Raw genomic sequence first — 19,401 nt, 5'->3', positions numbered from 1 at the left:
CAAACTTCTTCGTTTACTCCACCAGTCCAATTTCAAGTCACTGGAATTGTGTTGCAGAGGGGATTTGAGAAGAGAACTTAATTAAAGCTGCACACCCATCAGGCTACTTGGGCTGGACGCTGGCTAGGTCTTAACTCTGTGAGGTGTTTAAATTGGCTGGGTTTTTAATTGGTCTTAAGAAGTACTCGGGATTGGGTCCATGAATGGTGGATGAGCCTTTCACTTAATCTTACCTGTTCCAGTCGATGTGTCAGGGTCCTTAGTGCCAGCCTTTTGAAATGAGGAGGGTGTCTCACTCTAGTGCTAGCAGCTACTGAGCAGAACTCTGCAACATACTCACTGCCATTAATCTCACACCTATTTAAGAGAACAGATCAAAAGATCTAGAAGAAATCAAGGTTCCTCTGTTGAACATAGGTCATTCAGTAACTACTTGCCCATCCACAGTGATGTTCCACCTTGGGGTGCTGTTGAAGTGTAGAGACCCTGACACCCAACAGTTATCCAGGTATAACTCAGTGTCAGGACTCTCATCTTTTAGCTCCACCTCAAGAAACACAGACTCCTTGGGTTGCTTGAGTATTGCCACATTGGGCTCATAGAAGTCCACGAAAGATTCATCTTGAGAAAACATTGAGGGATTTTGTTGTTGGTTAAAACTTTAGATCAAAGCGTATTTGGAATTTTTCTGATTTTCTTTGAAGGAGACTTACTTTTGGACACTCTTGAAACTACATTCAAGGCTTGTCTTATCCTTCTGTGTACTGCAGAAAAGGAAATGTTGGTGAGTTTCTTTAGTAGAAGACAGATTACAAGTGAAAAAGTCACAGCAATTCCAAAATGTAGGAAGGTAATTGCCTACCTGCAGAATTTGACCTTGGCACTATTGCACTGGAGCCAGAGGGATGTGATGCGGAAGGCTCGCTAATGAAGGCACCTAGCATCACCGTCTCTTTTGCTCGATAGTAGCACAAGACTGTTAATCTGTAATAGGAGAAAGGATTATTTAGGTGTTGTCTTTCTACCACCAAAGTGTGTTGTCAGTGAACAGTTGCTGTCCTACCTGTAGTCTGGATCTCTTGTGATTGTTGGCTGGCTCTGTCCTGGAAGAGTCTCTTTCTCGTAAGAGATTTCATTTTCATATACAATGTGATCACCTTCAAACTGTGCGTATAGGAAGCTCATTAAAAACTGAATCTTCTCAGGTTCTGGGGCAAGGCAACGAAAGAGAAAATGCAGGAGAGACAGAGACTTGGAGCAGATTATTTGCTCTGGCCATGGACTTACCCTTACCGAAGTGCCACAGGTGGTGACATGGAACTTGAAGAAGGCATGTCCTTTGTTATACTCTTTAGGTTTGCATGAGCTATCCCTTAGTTGGGTTCGACTCATATCAATGCCAGGAACTGTCTTCATTTGGGCGGATATAATTACAGTACCATCTGGGTAGCATACTGAGAAAATCTGTTGGTTATAAACTCAAGGGAAGCAGTACAGACCTCTTTGCTGACTGATCATTTTTACAACTTACATATAAATGCCGGGGAATTAAAATTGCAGCTAACGGAGAATGTCTGTAAGATCTCCATGGTTTTCACTTTCCTTAGGGCAACATCAAACCTTGCTTTAATTTTCTGGAAGGACACTTCCTGTGAAGGAGGGGATGGAAGAGATCTCCTGTTAAGACATGTGATCAGTATGTCCAAAATTCTGCTTTTTAGTGCGTGCCATTTGAATACCAAAAAGTCATGAGAGTTATGTCAATGTGACAAGTCAAGCCTGATGCAGCATGGAGGCAGGAGTTTTCTGTTATGAATTAATTTGTCACTGTCAGAGAGAGATAAATTTTGGCTGATTATTGTAGAATACTCCAGATATTTACTACCACATCATTTTTAACATTTCTACAAAATGTTCCTTTAAAAGGAACATCACAGCTATGTTGAAATACAGTTTCTGGCTTGGCGCAGATGGGACGTTTTGCCTCATCTTACTAAAAATGCTGAGGAGTCTGTTCTGAATGCTTGGTGCATATCTTTTAGCGAGAACCTAGCACTGCAGATCACTTAACACGTGGCATTACCAGAAGAGTCTGTGTTGATAGCTCTTGTCCTCCTTGCACTGGCTTAGAATCATTCCCTCCACAGGTTTTCCAATACCTGTAATACTGCGGCACTACAGACTGACAGTGTGACTGTACCTGTATGGGCAAACAGTCGTATGTGCTTTAAAGAAGGCTGTTACACAGTTCACATACCTCATAGATGACTCCCACAGCAAACAGAGGTATTTGCAGGATCAGATGGGTTGCGTTGGTAGCTGTGAGGTATCCATTTGTGTGTGCAGTGTGCCGGTTCAGAAGCTTGGTACCAAGATACAGGTTCCAGTACTGGTGCAGGCCAAAACCAGGAATGGCAAGATAGAGGTTTTCTTCATCGCAGTAACCAACTGCTTCTGGTATTTCTGTGGGAGGAGGTGGGATAAAGAGTTAGCAGTGAATGAGGGTTTGCCTCAGGCACAAATCTCCATCATAGGTAAATTTTGCACTGGCACTGCAGCAGTGCATGCATGTACTTGCATTACCTATAGTCTGTTGGCTGTGTTGTGGATGTACAGCTCACAGTCAGCAGGATCAGGAGTCCTCGTACTTTAGCCCTGACCTGCCAGCTTGCTGCCAGGATTGCTCCCTGATTCAGTAATGCAAGATAAGCTATGTATGTAAATTCATTTTTTTGGTCAGCCTTCTTTGGGTTGAGCCCAGAGCTACTTCGAAGATAGAACAGGACAGTGAAGAGACTCTGTCACATTTGGGGCATCCAAGATCTAAGAAGTTTGAAAAAATACCAACTGGACCTCCTGGCTGTTTGAATAAGCTGCTAAATACAGCTCTTAGCAGATGATTTTCTCCTTATAGAAATGCTGTCTTTGGAGTTCACGGCAATTTTTTTTGAGTCATTTGAGTTTTGTCCTGGATGCAGAGGCAGAATTGCACATGAGGACAAACTGAAACTCGTAGCAATGTCTGAAAGTTTTGCCAGTAGATGTATGTTCAAGTTATGAGGCATCTTGTTCACTGAGTTTGCTAGCCAGCTGCTTTTACACACTGGTTTTTATAGCTCTCAGTGTCTCGAGGGCAGATTGTCTTGCCAGTATGCAGAAGAGCTGCCATCAGAAAAGCAGCAAGTTGGCCTCCTTACCAATAATGAGCTATTGAAGGGTGGGGTTTTCCCAAAAGCTCTCATCCTCAGACTAACTCCGTTCTGAGTACAATGAAAATCTGATCTGTGCTGTTGATGCAAACCATTTAATATTGTGGCAAAACTTACCGATATCAGCAATCACACATTCCACCTCTGCAGAATGATAATAGAGTATCATCTCTGGACCCACGCTTATAGTGTAGTTAACAAGGAGGGTGTATTTTGTTTCATTTCTATTCACGTACTGAAAGAGAGAGAAGTATAAGTAAGGCTGCGGTAGCAATGGCTTCCAGCACAGACAGAGGTGCATATCCTGAGCAGCACTAAATAATCATTCTAGCACTCTCTTCTTCCTAACAAATAGCTTTTCTCCAAAAACGTCGCTTCAGTTGGCCTAAAACTATTCAGAAATCTGGACTGGATTCAACAGCTCTGTTGGCCAAACATAAATATGGAGAATGTAGCGTTGCTCAGAAAATGGAGGCAGAAGCCTGCTAGTGAAAGAGCTTAAAGAGGGAGGTCTGGGTCCAAACCTGTGTCTTTACTGTGGTTGAATCCCAGAAGAATGATTTATCGGTAAGACGGAAGATAGAAGGAGATGCTATGAGAAGTTTCTCAGTATTCTCATTTATTTCAGTGAAAGTGTCCCCGAAGCTAAACCTGCTGTTCAACCTGAAAGAAGTACTTAGCTTTGCTGAAATGTTTTGGCTTCCTTTGCTCCTTAATGCAATTTAACTGTGGTTTGACTGCAGTCTGAAATTATTTGCGCAAGTCCAGATCCTGTGTGTTCACAATGTTGTTCCTTGTAACAGAAAATAGCGCTGCAGCCCTGTGTGATTTGGTCTAAAAGGTGGTAGAGGTGCAGCTTAGCGTCCTCTCACTAAAATGAGAGGCTGAATTCCCCCTGCAAGTTTATACTTTTTACAAATATTTAGACTACAAATGGTCTGAAGCTGAACAAAATTACATTTAGAATAACCTGAGTCAGCCTGTACCTATCCGTGTGCTGCTTGCCCTGTGCCAACAGGCAAACGGCTCTGCATAAACAGCAGGTTCAGGAGTTACTGGATGTTGGGAATGGCTGGTTTGCAGGATTGCAGTAATTGATTTATTTTTCCAAGGCACTTCTGTTTCAAGGGACAGCATTTAACAGAGATTTGACAAACCTCTTCCTGCTCAGCATTGTGCTTGGAAATTAGCTGTGCTGACAGACACTAAAGGAAGTCATATTTCATACTATCTAGCCACACTTGATGCTGCGTTTCTCCCAGAGGTCTAGGAAGAGCAACATGCAGACCTCTAATCTCAATTCAGGTGAGTTCAGGATCATTGACACCTTTATGATAAAGGAATGGTTACTGATTAGTAAGAGCCACGCATTTGTTCAGCAAAAGGACTGCCCTCGCCTCCACTCAGCAGAGATCTACTGTATCTTACCTCCTTTAGAACGTATGGATCATCAAAAGAGACTTCCAAGATAAATTCTTTTGTTCCATTTGAAAAAGGAGTTTCATAAATCTTATACCCACGGTGCTGTGCTTCTCTGAGGGTAAATGGCACATTTCCTATTGTTATTGCCACCAGAGAGACATCAGGAAGAAAGTGTCCAAATGCAACATTAAATATCTTTTCCTCTGGCAGAGTATCTAGAGGGAGAGAACATCAAATTACTGCTGATGTGGATCAAGTAACTAAGACAGTTGGGGTGGCCTCCCATTCATGTTCCAGGAAACTTAGCCAACAGTCATCTCTTTAATGGCTCTGATTAATGACTGTTTGTATTCTAGTCAGATCTGAAATACACTGAGTACATGAGAATTGCTTCAAGCTGCGAGAGATTAACAACAAATACATACAACCTCGTAGAAAGCGGGTTCGGTAACTTTCTAGAGGTGCACTGTGACATGCGATGACTTTCCGGCTGTGGAATCTAGAATTTAGTTCAGCCATAAAAAAACTATGATAATGTATACTAAGAGGCTCTTTTTTAATTTATTTCCTTTAAGTATCGGTTATCCAAATAGCTCTAAAAGATGTCTAGTGCCTTAGTGCATTGGAAAATATCATTAAAAAAAACACAAACATTTCTGCACCACTGTTTTGCACAATGATTTCAGTATTTTTCAGATAACAAATGCAAGCTGGTTTGGGGTTGAAATGCCATTAATGGACACTGTCCTCAGACAGCTCTTCCCCTCATTGTGATAACTGCATAGTGCAACATCTTTATTCTAGATCTTTATTCTTGGAAACATCTTTATTCTTGGAAAAAATCTGGTGGTTAGAGTGACAGAAATGTTCTTAATCAGCAACTTAAAATCTTCATTTCATTTCATAAAGTCAGGTGATGAATGGTACACTTATTCATGCTAAAAGTTTGTTTTATTTTATAATACCTTGAGTCTTGACTTTGGCTAGCAAATTGGAAGTGGGAGTTGAGAACATTCTGGTGAATGTAAATGCGTGGCAAAGGTGAAATGGAGCAACATATATTGCAGCAAAAGGATGAGACTGGGAAAGTCAATGAGAAGAATGACTTACTGTTGATAACGGTTGGTATTTGTGGCATGAAAGGTGTAGTGATGGATTTGATGACAGTATACTTAGTGGTTTGCCAGTCTGCATCTGTCCACGTGTGCTCCAAGAACAAGTCAATACTGTAAATGATTCCATATACGCCGCCAGATACAGAACTCTAGGAGGTAAAAGTTGTGATTAGGCCTTAATACTCAAAGGCTCTATCAAGGAATGACTGAATAAGGTTAAAATTCTTATGCTAGAAAGAGAAAATAGTATTCTAGGGAAGTTTGGGATGGATTTTGCTATTTTGGGATCTTGTTTGTTTCTTTGCCTGGCCCGTTTGTCAGATCCATGTCTGGTTCACATGCTGCTGTGATTCTTGGTAAGGAGGCATTGGGATTGGCACATCCTCAGTAAATTTAGTAAATAAGTTTAGTATTTACATGTATTTTCTTTTTTAGCAGTCACTGGGCAATCAGTCATGTCTCTCATTCTGTCGCATTTCGCTTGGGAAGTTTATCAGCACTTCTAGCAGTTCTTCAGACTAAGTGTGTCTGGTGCTACTGTGCACATGGTGATTAAGTACCCACTGATACACCAAAAAGTTAACTTTTGAGGAGGATAAGTCAAAGTCACACCACTGTCATCTCCATAACTTTGCTAGTAAAGAGTCTTGTGAAAATTCTGCCAGCTCCATTTTGCTTTTAACATTTCTTTGGTCTTTGCCTCTGTGCCTGTAAACTATAGATGGACATAGTATAATCTATGTCAAAAGCAGGTGGCTGAGCCCAAACTACGTCTGGCAGTAAATCCTGTTCCATGTTAACTCATGCTGGCCAGAAGTATAGCAGGACCAGGTCTTAATGTAATAATGTAGATGATTGAACTGAGTGCCCAGGAACCTCTTCTAATTTATTAGCAAAGAGATTATCAGGAAAAGACAGTCTCTTGCATCTACCATGCTTTTTAATCAGAGAGACTTCTGAGAAAGGGCTTTTGAGACTCAGAGAGGGAGTATCTGGGTCTTCTGGTATTTCTTGTATCTGAGAATTTTAAACAGCAATCACTTTTTGGAACACTGTTTGGAAATGTTTTCCCATGGTGCATTATCCATCTAAAATGTGTTAGTCTGTGACAGGTTCGTACTAACCTTTAGTTTTCCTCCTTCTGCTCCAATAGGGATAGTTATTCCAATGTGTGTCTTGTTGTGCTCCAGTAAGTAGTTGTTCTTGACTGGGTTTACTATATGTTGGCCATCGACACCCATTAAAATGGTTTTAGACAAAAAGGTGGATTCTTGAAGCACCAATGTGGGGATAACACTTGGCACAGTCCATGTTAGTGTAGTATCAGTGAAACTGGTACCATCTGTTGAGTTAGATAGACAGTCCTAGAAGGCCGGGCAATTGGAGTTACTAGTGAGCCTTCCCTCTGCAGCGGTTGTTTTCCCTGACTCCTTTCCACCAGAGCACCTCTACAGCTTTCACTAATAAAATACCTTGTAGGATATTACCAACCGATGGCTGTTCTGTCACCGGAACCCTGGCACTCATAGTAGACTTCAGTTACCAGATTCAAATGAGCAACTAATTTATTAATTACTGACAATCATGCTCCCCCTTATCTGTTCTGTTTTCTTTTTGGTCCCAGAGTTTTGCCTTACTGGCAAAGGAATGGGACACAGAGCCACTTGCTTGGAGTTCTTTCCTAAAAATATTGGCTTCCAGGTTGTGACAATTTAAGATATCCCTCTTCTTCATTAATTGATCAAATTAATTGTTCAGATTGATCTGAGAGACAGAAGGTGCGGCTACTCCTGTTCTGCAGAAAGCCAGGCTAGTTTTACATCTCCACATAAAAGGACTTGGTGAGTCCCAAGGACAGAGAGCTGCACCCATGGATAGAGTTACGTGACAGTGAAGAGCCAAAGGCACTGAGGTTAGAACAGGGAATGCTCCCTGGCCCTTCTGCAGCAATTTTATTTGTCTCCAGCTCTGACTTGGGAGTCTGAGAAACCAGAGTAAGGGCCAAAACTGCACCAGGAACACAAGTAATGTGTCACAGCAGGGAACGAACATGTTTGTCCGGGACTGAGGCCATGGGCTCTTAGCTCATGCTGTTCAGAGGGCAGCTTGTAAACCTCTTCTTTTACAAAGCAGGTCACAGGGCAACGGAGAGACTGTTTCTTACTAGCTCCTTAGGCAGCTATTTTTGGTGAGCAAGGAAGAAAACCTTACCAAGAGGACAGGAGACCGTCATGTCAATCAGCAAAAGCAACCACCGCTGCCTATACATGGAAGTGGAAGTGATCATGTTCATATCTACACCACTGACCTGTTGGGATGCAGGAAAAAAGACGAACTGATGTGCTAGGGAGGCAGTGGAAGGGCACAGTTTTGTGTCCAAGTAAGAGCAGCAACTCACCACGTTGATTTCAGACTCATTGCTGTGGTAGGGAGCACGGAGGTACACTCGGGACAGTGTGTTATTGAAGCTGTAGCCCAGTTTTGCTGCATCGCTTACCATTATTCTCTTTCTCCCTGATGGAGAAACAAACATCAGTTGCCATACCTGGTATGCAACATTCTGAGTCTGCAAGAGAGAGATGAGCTGCATCAGATCAAAGTCTACCAGAATCTTATACAAAGCTGTGATGTTGTAGCATCTGTTTTATTACTAGGACACAGCTAGTCCACTCAGGCAAGAAATGTGCTTGATATGATAAAAACTAAGGAATTCTGTAGAGATAGTCCTGTAGCAGCCCTGTGAAAAACTTTGACTGGTGGCCTTGATCAAATCTCCTTGGAAAAAAAGGCGTGTACAGTGAATAAAATGATTGCCTTTGTGTCTGTCAATTGCTGGAACAGTACAGTAGCCACATGACAGACTACCTTTTAGCAAAAATGGCCATACTGTGTCAAAGATAAGATGAGGGAAATGTCTGTAGTGGTCTAGAACAGTCTTCTTCTGAAATGGTAACTATGTGGGGGGGGGGTAACTGAAAGGAAAAATGAGCATATGAAGGAAGTGAAACTTAAGAAAAATAGAACAAGCATATAGATTTGCCCCCTAGTACTTTCCAGCCTCAAATTATTTTCAGCTCGGACACTCCTGAGCTTTCTGTTAGCTTCTTTGTATTTTGTATATCCTATTGGATTTCTCCTCTATGAAAGTTTCCAGGCTATCCTTGAGACCAAGCAAGATTTTAGCAGCCACATCTTTTGGCAGAGTGTTTGACAGATTCACTACCCGTTGTGTGAAGAACTGCCTACCTTTGTCTGTTTTGTACTCAGTTTCCACTAACATAAGAAGCATATGGCTCTACTCTCTCTCCTAAATGTCTTTTTGCAAGCTAGAGCTCTAAAAAAACTTGAGAGCGTTTTTGAGTACTTGATGACGTCTTTGTTGAATCCCTTTTTTTGACAGAGATGGGAGCTGTGCCCCGAGCATTACTCATGAGATTAACAGGAAGAAGCAGGCTAGAAGCTGTTAGAAAAGGCTCCTTCATACCTCTGGCAGTGCCGACATCCATGCTACGGTGTAGTCATTTGAAACTGCGGGGACATCAGTCTTCACTGACACCTGGGAACACAGAGGTGACTATTTGCAAACAAACAAATCTTCAGCATTATTACGGGCATGGGAGGCAGAGAGAGGGCTTTCAGATTTCTTTTCCAGTGTCTATGAATTTAGCAAGTTGCATTCACTGCAGGTGATTAAAGTGTATCTTAAAGGATTCTTTACTCTCTTAAGTTCCATGATGTTAAAGTGGAAGTCAAAACCATTGCATTTTTAGTGATGCATGTACAGGAGGAATGCCTTTGTGTATAACTGGGTAAATCAAAGGTCCTGTTTCATAACTGGCGAGCCGTAGACTAAATCACACTTTGGAGACTTCCAGAGGCATCTGGTTCTCTCCACTGAAGGTGCAGGGAAACAGGCAACTTGCTTTAACAGAACTGGTTTCCCCTTCCCATGCAGACTGGGCACCCAAAAATGCCGGTAGCAGGTTGAACAGCCAAATCTAGAGCTAGGCAGGCTCTAGCTCACAAGGCGTGTCCTCTGAGTTGCATGATACAGTGGACTCCAGGTTTTATTATTTCAAATAGAAGGATAACATTCTTGTTTGTGCTGCAACACTCTGTGACGTGAAATTATTGTTATGAAGAGGTCAGGCTGCCTCACTGCTGATTTTCTTGCAGGGTAAGACTTACAGCATCTGTACACTTAACTGAATTTCATTACATGTATCCAAAATACCTGTGGCAGGTAAGTGTATTACTGATAAGCATCCACAGTTGCACCCTGTGCTGAATAGCTGTGTGCATGCCAGGTGCATGGTGTAAAACCAGCGTCTGATGGAAGTTTGTGGAGGTTGCTGTGCTTTGCAGAGAGCTTGGATGTGGCTTAGACTGTAGTGGAAAAACTTTTACCTCCATGTAGTTTTCTTCACACACAATTTCTCTCGAGGCCCAAGAGGAGTAGGAGCAGTACATAGGGTAGGTGTAGGTCACAGCTGCCCTCATGCTTGCAAATGAGGAGACCTTAATGTTCACAGTCAGTGAAAACAGCTCATCTGCCTGGGAAGGAAAACGAACACTCAGCAGATTGTGTGGAAAGACCTGCTCATACACTGCCAGGAGCAGCTGCACAGGACCATTCAGCCCAGTGTCCTGTTTCCAAGAGGACTGGAGGAGACCTGAGTGGTTGGAGGAGCATTGAGGGTGTGTTTTCAAGGATGAATAAAAACCTACTGTGAAAGTTCCTCCAGAATGTGGCCCTGTCTTAAGCGGTTTGTATGCGGGGACTTTCTGAGACAGAGACCTTGTCTCAGTTAATTACAGCCTGTGTCTCAGGTCAAATCTCTGCTGTATCCCTGCCCCAGTATTAAAGTACAGCTAATCAGGGGAAGATACCATTCACTGGAATTTCAGGGGAAGAAGCCTTCATTGACCGTGTCATGACAACCTGTTTGCCTCCTCATGGAGCCAAAGTACCAGAGATTTTAGTTTGACTTAAGTAGCTCAGTTCTGTTTTACAAAAGCTGTTTTGTGCTCCTCTTGACTAGCTCCATTACAAGGTCTTCTTGATCCTTCAGTCCTGCAAGAGCCAAAAGTGAAGCCATGGACTCTGCTTCTATCTGACATAGCAGTATATTTATCTACAGAAAAGCAAACAAAGGCAAAACCCTTCCCAAAAGATTTCCAGTCTGACAATCTTGGTCATTGCACAGCATGGTGTACACCCCTCACTCATGTTAACAGAAGATTTCTCTGTATGGTTTTACCTTATGTTTTCTGTGGGGCTTTTAGAACAAGCCAGAAAATATGTGGGCAAGATAAGGTTTTTCTCTGATATGTTCTGCTTCTAGGTTCGTTTAATTTTGACTAACATTTAGAAACTAGGAATCCAGGCTAAACTTGATACATATTTTAGGAAGGAGTGAATCACCTTCCGGAGATGCCTGTTTCTCTCCATTGACTATTGTGGAAGCATAAACAACTAGTTTAGACCAGACGTTATCTTTCAGATGGCTAAAGTTACACAAGGCAAATTTGAGTCTAATAGATGTGTGTGATCTATGTCCCTAGGCATGTGTTAACAGGCACATTACCACACAAATTAAGCCAGGAAATGATCTGCCAGAATCACACTGCAAATGTTGCTTTTTCAAGCAGATGCCTACTTCTTTCCAGAGAGGCTTTCAAGAAAGTCTCTGGCAAATCAGCAGTAACAAGGATATGCTTGGGGGCTGGCAGCTCGTCAGCAGTGTTAGGCTAAGTGTCATTTCACAGGGAGAGGAAATCCCACATCAGTCACACCAAACGAACATCAGACTGAAGAGCTGTTGCCTATTTATTTCTATGCACCTTCAACACTAGTTCAAGTTCAATATTTCTTGGGTTTTCCAAGCGTGCTGTTGGAATGGCATATAATATCCCAGTCTTGCCTTGTTGGAGAATATGTACCATCTGAAGTGGTTTTAGGCCCATCTGTAGGTCTTACCTCGTTGGCCACATGACAGCCGAGCACCGACGCGCGGAAGACGGGGTTGCCCCACACATCTTTTGACAGGACATAGCCGCAGCGAGATGCTAGTTTCTCATCCAGCAGGACGGGGCCAGCATAAGGATCTACAGAAAAGAGCACTGGGAAATGATGTGTGGGATGGAAAGCTGAAGGCAGTGGGTTGAGCAGAACTGAGGCCTCCTCACGTTGTTCTCCTCAGAAGAGAGGTCCAGCTGGGTTGGGTGTGCTCCAGCAACATGTGTTGTTAAGGAGCTGGCGAAGCTCTGCTGGTGTGTGTTAGAGTGCATGTGATAGTCTGGCATGTCTCAAGCTCACCCACATCACATTCACTTTAATGCCCGTTGCACTGTGTCCAGAAGCTTGTACCACAGCCCTCTTGAAGCACTATTACAGAGTTCCTCCGAGATATCACATATGTTTCTCCTTCCCTGATTTTACTCTCAAAAAAAGAGTTATGGGCCATCCATTTCTAAAAATCCTCAAGATGCATTTTGGACAGGCAGTTCTATGAGTGGGTCAGGTTTGCTCATCTTGGCAGGGTGCTGCATGCTGTTAAGCCTATGGGAGAGCCAAGTAACAGGCACACTGGGAGCTGGCTGTGCTCAGCTCTTGATGCTGGTAGAATTAACGACATCATATTCTGTTAATTATCTGCTCTTCTGATTAAGGAGCTATTTTGGTCTTGGGTTAGACACAAGAATCTGTAGAAATAGATAGGGTTTAATTAGCTGCCATTGTAATTTCAAGATTTATCTGTCATCTTTATATGTCGAACAGTACTAATAACTGCTGTTTCAGTAGATGTATTCTTGCAGCCAGGATAGACTAAGCAGATAAGTGAGAGGAATTTTGGAATAGGAGAAAATAGCTTTCATGAGACCAACTGATAGAGCTGGAAGAAACAAACAACCTTTTTGTGCCTGAAGGCTTGTCTGTTTTTTCCAGCAATATCAGTTGCTCTCATAAAAGCTATCACTTCTCTCCACACCCTTGCTGTACTTGACTTTTTCAGTTCTGCCTCCAAATCAATCAAAAAAAGCTCAAAACCTAGGAAAAAGTGGACTGATCTCAACAGAAAGAAATCTGTTTTGGGGTCAAATCGCATACTTTGTTCAATTCAATGCTAACATTTTCTGTTTTTCATCTTGGTTAAGTAGGTTTTTGTTTTCCTCAGCAAAATGGAGACCATTTGTTCAATCTGATATAGGACAATTTGCTAATATTGTGATATTGAATTAAAAAAAGAAAAGAAAAAAAATGCTTTATTTGCTGAAGTACTTCCTCAGCTCTCACTGAGAGTATTTTCTGGGTATTACCCAGCCAATACTGCCATTGTCACTTACGCTGTCTAGGATGTATCCAAGTTGCAATTTCATCTTGTTTTTCCTTGTTAGATGTGAAAAGTCTCGTCAGAGAGAAACATGAAAGCCAAATGTCAGTCCTTCCTCATCGGAGTATCCTTCTACCTTTCCTCTGGCAAGCCAAGTGTAAGGGGCCAGGGGACTGTGGCTGTAGATACAAACTTTGCTCATCAGTAGGGTGTTGGCCAGACTGAAGTGTGAGAGGCTGGGTGTCAGTAGGTTCTTTTGGGGTAAGTGAGCAGCTAATTACGACATAGATGGCAGCAGCATCCAGATCACACGCAACGTGATCGTGTAGGTGATTCCCCACCTGTCACCGTGCTCTGGGCAGCCCCTTGTGACTCACCGTTGATTTCCAGCTGGAAGAACTTCCCCTGGAGCAAGAGTTTATTCAGTTTCATCCAGAAAATCCTGGAGTGGCAACTGCTCTGTACCAAACCTGGTGAGAGCACAAGGAGAGCAGATAAGCCATCGGTACTGGAGGACAAGAGGCACGACTTACTACGAGTGAAATAACCATCCTTGCTTCTCCCACTACCCTTTCACCAACCTGGGGGAACTATCTTCCTCTCTTGTCCCACACAGAACAGCAAGAAAAGCATCCAGATTCTGCAGTATAAACATATGTACAAACGATGGGGTGAGCAATGAAAAAAAACAAGATCAAGATGGAAAATGAAAGAAGCAGCAACCAAAGCCTCAGTACCTGCATAGCAAGTAACCCACAGCTTCCATCAGTCCACAGAGACCTGCGCGTGGGCAGCAAAGTCCTCCTGACTGTAAAGGAAACTAACCCAGCTGTGGAGCTCAGTCAGACTCACGGGGAAAGGTAAAGCCAACCTTTTACAAGAGAGATTGTGCCGTCTTCTCCAGACCCTGAATTCTGCAGTGCCCTCCAACGTTATCTGAACTGTTGGGGCAGCGGGAGGCAGAGTCCCTCTCGCTCAGCCCCTGGGAGGGCAGAGCACCCTCCTGCCAGGTGTTCCCAAGGTCAGGGGCTGCTGCTGAGCCCAGGCTTAGTGAGTGCAGCAGGGGGTGCTCACAGCTTTCCCTCAGCCCCTGGGAAGCAACCTCATTCCCTGTAAGCCAGTGGGGCAGCTTTGGCTTCAGGTCTCAAATGCACATGAAACATTTCTCTGGAGATATTTTAATTGGGTCTCTACAGGAAATACATTTTTGTTTCTGTGAAATGTCCCAGTGACCCAGCCATGCCAGAGATAACAGAAGTTCTTTGGCAGCCACACGCTTCAGTTTTGTGGATCCAGTTAGCTCGCCCTTTGATTTGTTTGATTATCAGAGAGTGTTTTGTTGCAAACATCTTGTGCTCTGCTATCACTGGATCAGTCAGACCATGTACAGGTCTGTAAACGGCCAAACTTATTGCCTGGGAAGAGAAAGTCCGTGCTCCTGGTGAGAGCTGAGGTGGATGGGAGTGTGCCAGGGGAGTGGGAAGGCTGAGCAAGAAATAGAGCTTGTGTGGCATGGATGTGGTAAGGGGGGGTGAGGAGTACAGGACATTCAGAGTTCAGTTACCTTTTTGTCCCCATTTTGGTGTTACCCATCCAATCTTAATTTACTCTTGTTGATGTGTGAGCGGAGCTGTGCTAAAGAAATTAGATTGTTTTTATGGTATGCTTCATGCTGCTTTGGGGATCAACAAAAGCCAGCAAGGATGTCCACTCACAGGCCATTGTAGTGTCATTTTCCCCTTAGTCCCCCTAGCTCAGAGGACCTCAGCAGTAATGGCAGAACACATACAGCCACCCTGCAAGATAGGCACACACAATTTATACAGATGGGAGTAGTATAGAGGTGCTCTGGAGCAGAGCGCTGGGGCTTCAGCAGTCCCATAATTAATGCCTATTGGCCATAAGACCCTTTCCCGTTCAGCAGGACCTAAAGTCCGACTTGTGCAGCAGCAAACTTCTCGTGAGCTCGCATCGAGCGCGCCGTATGATCCTGGCCTGCGGTAACACCGTGTCCTCGGACTCGGAGTGACTCTTCATTGAATCCAGCTGTGGCTGAATTCGGCTGGAAGTGGCGGTACTCAGATACCACAGTGATGAGTGTGGTGTAACAATGAGATTTTGATTTTTGAGTGAAAACTTCAGTATATTTGGATAGCAAACCGTTCCAATTCTGATAAGCCACTTCCAAGAGCCATGTAGCATCTCTCCGAGATACTGGGAGTCAAGGTCTGAGGGAGCCATGTTTGAAAGAGCGTGCTTACAATTTATTAATGAACAGCCAGCCATCAGGGTAGGTACACAACTGCAATTAGCTGCCTTCTTTGCACAAGTGGTGGGGAGATGAATTTCTGCATCTTTGGACAACTCGGAGCACCATGATTACTTTGCTTCTGGCAATACTTGTGGTTCTAAATATGGCAGGCACGACTTTGGATGTGACATAGTAATTGTGGTCGGTGTCGATAGCCAGCTGTTGGCCTCTTTGTCAACCAAGCAAAGCAAAGCAAGTCCAGGTCAAATGGTTTTGGCTTCCAAGGATCACTTAACTGCTGCGGAAAGCATTGTTAGCATTGGGAGGCTGCTTGTGGTCCCTAAAGTCTCTCTGGTACTCATTATAAAGGTAGGGAGGATAAGCTTGTGCATTCCAGCTTATTATATTTTGTCTACTCAGTTTTCCTTGCCGTTCTGGCTGAATAAGAGCACCCATCCTCATGTTCTTTTAGGATAATAAACAGCTGCTGTGTTTCGACACTGGGATGATGGCGTTCTGTGGTGGATAAGATGATTCATGTCTTGGGTTCTTTCGAGTGAAAGGTACTGTTTGAATGTAATGTTTTGGTTTCTCTCTCTTTTTTTTTTTTTTTTTTTCCTGTATGGGTCTGGAACTTGGTTTTGCATTATATAATGTGCTTGAAAGTTTAAAAACGGCCACTTGGAGCAGCATACGTATAGCACCTCTCTCAGCAAAGCTTGCTTTTGGTGATGGAAAAAGGCTCTGATCCTTTGAGTCACAGTGTTTTCCTGTTGTGTTGTGGCACTGGAATCCCTGAGAGATTTTCCTTTTTTCTATTGCAAGTTAATTATAACTTTATTCCCATCTTGTTGGAATGGAAGAAATATTTATTTTCCCCCACTAGATCCCATATGATGCTTTTAGGTAAGCTCAGTAGTTGGATACTTGTGTGTAGAATGGAATCAAATGGCACTTGTTGGACAAAAGGAAACTGTTGAACAATAAATGGGAAAAAAAAGGGGTGAAGTCTGGTTTTCATGGAACTGTATGTGTTGGAAGGGACCTCTGGAGATTGAGTCCAGCCCCTTGCTAAAGCAGGTTCCCTAAAACCTGTGTTTTTTTCGACCTGTGGTTTTAATGTACCAAAATCAGAATCTTTTCTATATTGAGATGGGAGAACCCAAGTTATAAATCTGAAATAAAGATAGAAATATTGCTTCTTCAGTATTTCTAAACCTAGAAATAGCTGCCCTCTCAGTAACTCAAGATGTGATAACCAAATAACGAGACATAGGGAAAATCTTCTGGAGGAGATCTTTTTTGATGGGAAGATTTATGCCTTGTGGTAAGCTAAGGATTAGATATCGAGATTGCAAATTCAGTGGAAGAGGAGTGGGAACGATGCTCAGCTTTATGTCTGAGACATGTTTTCTGTCAGAGAAATGGAGGTGCAAGCAACCTTAATCTGCAGGGAAGCATTTTTCTCCTGGGATTCTGAACCACCTGAGCAGGGATGTGTGCCTGAGCTCTGCCCTGCATGCTCTTTGCATACACCAGGAGCAGTCAAAGGGCTTTTGAAGAGAAATAGCATATAAGCACAGTTATCATTTAACTTCATATAGTACCTCAAGGTAACCTTGTTGATGCAGCTAAAGTGTTCTTTCTCTGTTCATGTGCACACAGTGCTTCAGAGGGCTGAGGCCTACTCTTGTGTGCGTAATCTGTAAGGAACAATTACAGAATAATCAGCTGAGAGAGGAAATTTCTTCCTTTCCCCATGAGCTGGTAGTTGGCTTATACCCTGGACTATGAGGGTTTACGTTCTCCATTTGTTGTTATAAAACGATTATTCATAGTATTGTTTGCATAATGTGTGTTTAGAAAGTGTCCTTGTGTTAAGGCCATTTTTATCTTCAAAATATGCCACACTCAAATTCTTATGAACTCCAGAAAGCAACACTTGCTGCCATTGCATGCCACTAAATTGTTAAAGTGGTGGAAGAAATGCATATAAGCAGACCTGAAAACGATGGGCTCTTAATTTTTTTTTAATGTGCTATTGGTGTTAATTTCTGTGTGCCTGTAATGTTTGTGTTCACTGTAACTGAACAATAGAACTTTGTTTTTGTTCTTTGTGTAAATTAAAAACATCTGTTCTCTTTATACGAAAAGTTGTTTTTTAAAAGAAGCTGGTCTGATCTAACTAAATACCAATGCTGTGTCCACAATGAGTTACTATTAATATTTGGGAAAGGCAACCATCCAAAGCAAGTGTAATGTCAAATCACTGGCGGGAGTGCATATTTATTGCTAGAAGTGACAGATAAAAATGCAGAGGTTACAAAAACAAAATTCTTGTGGATGACTAATGATGCATATATATGCCCCCAATGCCCCATCACCACATTTACAATTGGCAGGGTGTTCTCCACGGCCTCTGCTCCCCAGGATTAATCGACAAGAGGCAAGTAGCTGGCACCCTCCCTGGGGGAATGGCTCTGCTCCGCCTTCCCTCCAGCAGACCCTGAATGGAGTGACCTTCAGAGCTTGCTGGAATCTGGTCCATCAGTTTAATTTGTCTGACTTTTCCCCCACCTCTCTCTGGTATTTGATTGCATGGGACTGTTTTCCAGTGAAGGCGTGTGACTTGTTGTGCAGGTGGAGGAGGTAGAGCACCCCATGCATGTTCTTACAGAGTCTGCGATGCCAGCATGGTGGTTGCTTTTGCAGTTGGCTGTAAAGTCTCAATATGAAGGAGCTGGCAGCCTAAGGCTGGAGCCTGTCATCCTCCTCCCGAGGAGCACTCAGCGGTCTGCACTCAGCAGTGGTACGCTGGAGTAGCTGGAGATTATTTCAGGGAAATACATACATTACTTGTGGCAGAACTGGGGTTTTAGAGGTCCAAAGCTCTGTCTGCTTAAGTGGTTGGGTAATGTTGTTACTGAAGTACTTGAGTACCTCGGAGACTATGAAATTATCCTCACAGACAGACATCTTGGGAAGGAAATACACATAATTAGCATTTCTTGAAATCTAAAGGACAACTCTATTTAGCACAGTTTTTGCTTAAATCTAATTTATCTCAATAAGATATCGGTGCATGAGCAAACTCTGTCCAGAACCTGGGCCTGCAGAGTCCAGATCTGCTTCTCCCCTTCTGCTACCTCTGGTGCTCCGTGCCAAGAGCGTGCAACCCCACACCAGCAAAAAAAAAAAAAAAAAAAGAAAAAGAAAAAGTGGATATTTCATTGATATTATTCCTCTCTGTCTCTTTCTAAATATCTTTCCTCCTACTGCAGTGTCCCTCTGTCCCTTACCTTCCTACCCACACCTTCTCCTGCTGCAGCTCACGGGGCCAGGGAAGCCAGCTCCCATGGAGCCCAGCTATCATCAGCCCGTTGGTGATATTTCCCCTCCGTGTCAGGCACCACTGGCTGTCTCCAAGATCCAGCTGAGTTCAGAACTTGCTGAGTCACATTTTCACCACAAAACACTCATGTGCTTCCCAAGAGTCGCGCTGTTCTAGGCACGGCTTGGCCTGAGAGGAGCAGACAGCTCTCACCCTGAAGCTCATCCAGGAATGCTGGCAAGGAGTTGCTTTTTATTTCCTATCTCGAGTTACCGCAACACGGTTAGGACTACAAAAGCCTGAAATCCCTGGCAAGCTAACGCGGTACATCTGTCTAAGATGACGGCCAGCATGGACAACTGTGGGCTTCGGCCCATGACCAGGATGAAGCACTTTGCTCCTTGCTGAGCAGCTGTCATTAACAGTGATCTGTGAGGTTTCTTCCTGATTTCGCCTCGTGATTTGCATGGCTGCTTTCCTCTCTTGCAGGATCTTCACACTTGTCTCTTTGGCTGCGGAGGGAATCCACCACCCTGAGCCACGTGTTGTTCTCATCACTGCAATGCAAGAAAGACATTGAGGCCCTGGAGTGTATCCAGAGAAGGGCAACAAAGATGTGCAGGGTCTGGAACACAAGTCTGATAGGGAGCGGCTGAGGGAGCTGGGTTTCTTCAGTCTGGAGAAGAGGAGGCTCAGGGGAGACTTTATTGCTCTCTATAACTCCCTGAAAGGAGGTTGT

General features: G+C 43.4%; 1 protein-coding gene across 17 annotated transcripts in view; it reads left to right on the top strand.

Moving 5' to 3' along the window:
* Nucleotides 1-19,401, top strand: part of TTC32 (tetratricopeptide repeat domain 32) — a 124,203-nt gene that overhangs the window by 7,795 nt on the left and 97,007 nt on the right. For 6 of the 17 annotated variants that reach the window (XM_021389685.1, XM_021389684.1, XM_021389680.1 and 3 more), the window contains exon 6: nt 9,147-9,316. The exons of 6 other annotated variants lie outside the window; for them this stretch is intronic. The gene's annotated coding sequence lies outside the window, so the exon portion shown is untranslated. Of the gene's footprint in view, nt 1-9,146; nt 9,317-9,922; nt 9,990-13,144; nt 15,895-19,401 lie in introns of those variants that run through there. 5 more of the 17 variants (XM_021389683.1, XM_021389677.1, XM_021389675.1 and 2 more) reach the window with 4 other exon arrangements.

Source organism: Numida meleagris, chromosome 3, assembly GCF_002078875.1.
Source record: "Numida meleagris isolate 19003 breed g44 Domestic line chromosome 3, NumMel1.0, whole genome shotgun sequence".
NCBI lineage: Eukaryota > Metazoa > Chordata > Aves > Galliformes > Numididae > Numida > Numida meleagris.
The sequence above is the reverse complement of the archived record's forward strand: the minus strand, read 5'-3'. Positions and strand labels throughout refer to the sequence as shown.